The sequence below is a fragment of the Pipistrellus kuhlii genome, unplaced genomic scaffold (assembly GCF_014108245.1).
Source record: "Pipistrellus kuhlii isolate mPipKuh1 unplaced genomic scaffold, mPipKuh1.p scaffold_m20_p_5, whole genome shotgun sequence".
Taxonomy (NCBI): Eukaryota; Metazoa; Chordata; class Mammalia; order Chiroptera; family Vespertilionidae; genus Pipistrellus; species Pipistrellus kuhlii.
In genome coordinates this window covers 44,297,213-44,301,708 of record NW_023425551.1, presented here as the reverse complement: position 1 = coordinate 44,301,708, position 4,496 = coordinate 44,297,213, and positions in this window count along the sequence as shown.

Sequence of the window (4,496 nt, the reverse complement as noted above, 5' to 3'; positions counted from 1 at the left end):
ATCAGAGTATTTTTGAAGGGTTACCGCTTTCTAAATTTACACAGAGCGCAGAGCTTTGATCATCTTTTTTTTAAAAATCTTTTTTTATTTATTATATATTATATAGATTTTTTTACAGAGAGAAAGAGAGAGGGATAGAGAGTTAGAAACATCAATGAGAGAGAATCATCGATCAGCTGCCTCTTGCACACCCCCTACTGGTGATGTGCCCACAACCAAGGTACATGCCCTTGACCAGAATCGAACCTGGGACCTTTTAGTCCGCAGGCTGATGCTCTATCCACTGAGCCAAACCAGTTTCAGCGATCATCTTTGACATAAATGGCCCAGACCAGACCAGTCAAATGTCTTCCCCAGGAGTGGAATGATCATAGGAGAACCCTGGACACCAGGGCCATAAAACCAGAAAGATGAGAACCCGAGACTTTTGTACATTTGATGGGGTGTCTGCTCTGTCCCCTGAGCACACTGGGGCTTTGCCAGGTTGTCATCTCCTCCCCTGCTTTTCTACTAGTTGAAATTTCTTCTATCTGTTGCTCAAAATTTAAAACAATCGGCATTTACTCCTCAAAATTCTCCCCTCCTTTGAACCACGCCCACTACAGCACTGTAGTGGCTTCTTAATGACTAAAAGGTGTTTGCTATTAATTTCATTATCTGTCACCACCTCCACCCCCCACTTGGGCACAAAGCCTTGAAAACAAGTGTGTAATAAATATTGACTTCTTGGTGTCAACAAAGTATGTCCAATCACCAGTTTTTATATATTTCTTTTATTCTGACATGCATATTTTTCACAATTTAATATTGGTGAAATCAGGGTTCATCTTATAATCATTGACATGCTATAATTTAAACAGAAAATTTTCTTTCTTGAAGGAAAGAATTGATGGTACATAAAATATGGGTTCATCTTACTTATATTTGATGGTGTCTTAGATTCAGTGAAATAAAGTATCATTCAAGCTTCCCTGCAAACAATTGTTTGCTCCTCTGTCTGCCCTAAGGACAAGTCATTTTATGTTCTCAACACTTCCTTAATTCCTATTTTCTACTCCTACCATGTCTCCTCTTTACCTCCTTTAATTTTCCATTGTTCTCAAGAAGAGTCAGACTATTACGCTGCAATAAGCCAATTAATCACGTGATAAAATGCTGCTATATGTTTGCTATAGAATTAACTCCAGTTAAATATATAAGCTAGTTAAAATACATCTTTATATTTTATGGTGTGAACAAGCTACTATGTTACATAAGCATCAATTTATGAAGACAATGTGGTCAGAAGCAGAATAGTGTTGGAATTAAATAAGAAAATTAAAGTACCATATTTTTCGGACCATAAGACACACTTTTTCCCCCCCAGAAGTGGGGGGGAAAAGTCCCTGCGTCTTATGGTCCAAATATAGCCTACACATATACTTTTTTAAAAGAAGTTTTTTTACTTGCCCGGCTCTGTGTGGTCTCTGTGTGCTTGCCCGGCTCTAAAATGGTTCTAAATGCTGCTGTTTACTTTACAGGGTTGATTACATGTGTTTATGACTGTGATGTTGGGTTTTAATGCACATAAAATATTTTAGGACACTATTTGTTTCAGAATCTTTTTTTCTTCATTTCCCTTCTCTAAAAACTGGTGCGTCTTATGGTCCGAAAAATACGGTAATATGATATATTTAGTGACAACATAATTATCATTCTTTGAGCAGCATTGTGACCTAGGAGAGTCTCTAGATTAAAGGTTTCTCAACAAGTCCAGATGCCCTGTCCCATGCAATTATCCTTGTTTACACACTTTCATTCTTCCTTTGCTTCTGAGGCTGGGAAATGCAGTGGTCTTGGGCCAGGCGATCCCATGGAGAGGCTGCTGTTCTCAGTAGCACTGGCATGGGATACGTGCCATGACCCCTGGCATTGTAGAAAGTGGGGGGTCTCTCACTTTCTTTTCCCACTGCTGAGGATCTAGCCAAAACAGATGGCTTGCCCCACAAGCCCTATATTTTGCAACCCCAAATTTTCCTGCCTCTTCCATGCCTTTGCTCAGGCAGATCCCTTAATCTGCACAGGCGCTCATAGTACTTTCGATGACTGTGAGGATGTTCTGTAGATCTGCATTGTATAATACAGTGGCCACTAGTCATATGTGGCTATTGAGCAGAGCACTTGAAATGTGGCCAATGCAACTGAGAGACTGCATTTTTTACTTTATTTAACCTAAATTTAAATAGATACATGGCTAGTGGCTACATATTGGACAGCATAGATCTAGTGTGTCCTTTTTTACCTGTGCATCTAGCATGTACATTTCTTCTCCAAATCCTTAAACTTCTAGAACATTATCAAACCTGAGGATGGTCTTGGGGAACTTCTGAACTTGTAGTTTCGCAAGGTAATCTAATTCATATTGTTGCCAGGAGCTGGTCACACTGAGAGTAAAACTTCTTGAATCACACAGCCCCTGGGCCAGTGGGCCGGAGGCCACAGTTCAAACGAGGACTGGTGGCCAGAGATGATGGGTTTGGTCCTCAACATGAGCAATGAAGTGGTGGAAGCAAGTGTCTGGGACCAGGGTCACACGAGGAGTGTACATGGGAACAGAGGAATAGGTGGCTGCCTGATCTGGAGAAAGGAGGAGAGAAGCTGGGATACAGACAGCAACTGCGCAGTTAGTCATGCTGAGCGAGTGAGAGGATCAGGTAGCTACCGGCCTTGGACCTGGAACTTCTAGAGGCCCTAATATCCATGTGTGCTCCAGTCCCCAGGAACCTTTAAGAATCCTATCCCCAGGAGTCGTGGGCTGTGGAGCAGATCCCACAGGCCCATGCTTACTTCAAGCGAGGTTATGCTCTCTCTTTGGTTGCACCATTTGTCTATTCATTCTTGACCAAAGCACGAGACACCCAGACCCTGAGAAGGAGGTGGTAGGGGCAGTGGGGGGAAAAGCAGAACAACTCCCTCAGTAAAATGTTACTGGTTTAGAGGGCTCTTTCCCCCAGAGCAGCCTTCTAATTCCAAGTGCCAGGATTTAAAGTAAAGGTCACCTTCTCAAAATCATATCCTCTGCTAATGAAAGATCCTACTCCTTTCACCAGGGAAATGGTCATTCACAATCTACTCTAGAGTCAATCAAGCTGACTGCTTTCCTAATCTGAATTTAGCCGCATTTGAGGAAAGAGTCACTAGCTTGTGGAAGTAAGGGAGAAATTATTCTAGGGTGTGGGGCACTCTGGTTGGCATGGGGGCTCCCTGGGATGAGGACAGGGATTGTTGAGGATAACTTCTGGTGAGAAGAATCATAGAAGGAAGTAAGATGGCACCTCAAATAAATTTCTGCAATAGACCCATGCCCCTTCCGCCCCCAGAACAAGTTTTGCTGCCACTAATTTGCCAGTCCCAGTCCCTCTCCCCAGTGCTAGGCTTCTCCTGCATGGAACTTCCGGGAGAAAAGCATTGCGCTGGCTTCCTGAGGGCCTCATGGGAGACAGGAAATGCTTTTCTAGGCAGACCTAGCAGGAAAAGCACCAGCAAACAGAATGGGTCTGTGCGGTAACTGGGGCGTAGAGGGCAGGAGAAGAGCAGAGTACTTTCTGCCAGATGTACAATGAGCAAAGGCATAGAGTTTTCTGTGAAAAGAGAACTGCTAGCTGTTCATTTCCACAGCACGTGGCACTTGAGATTTAATGGATGGATGAGTTAATAATGTCCCCTAATATTGCAAAATCATGTCAGTTACCAGACTCACACATGTCAACTTATTTCTTTTCTGGGATCTCAGCTTTTTTCCGTCTTAGGGAGGCATTAATCCGGTTGTATAGGTTTACAGATGTTTTATTCCTATTTTGAATCCTAATTTTCCATCTCCTATCCAGAATGCCCCTAAGCCTGCCCTTCATTTCTTCCTTTGCCTAAGGTGACCAGGCATCCCGCTTTTGGCGGGACAGTCCCGATTTTTAACAATTTGTCCCGCATCCCGCGGCGTTTTAAAAGTATTACAATTCTATTTTTGCGTTCCATGAAAATTTTTGTTGCTCCATATAGACCAAATTTTTAATCAAGAACACACACACACACACACACACACACACACACACACACACCAGTCAATGGTGTTCTGCTTTACCAATGTTAAAATCTGGTCACCTTACCTTTGCCTTCACAACTGAATCCTAGGCTTCATAGGGGTCTCAGAACATCTGGAAGGCATTTGAGTCATTTTTTACTGGAGAGCTCTCATAACGTGTTCACACACAAGAACAGAGAGACATGACGTGGGACACAGCACAGCATGAATGAGGGCAAACCCATGAGGTCAAGACGGGCACCTGGAGGACTCCTGGGCATCTCCAGGAGGGGGCGCTGCTCAGGGGGGTTCAGGGGCTGCTGCTCTGTTTGCTGAGGGGAGTGTGGTCAGCAGATCCATGTGAAGAATCATAGAAGGAGGTAAGGCCAGGCCCCATAGATGTATTCTAGGCTCTTTCCCAGGCACAGCCTTCGAGCCC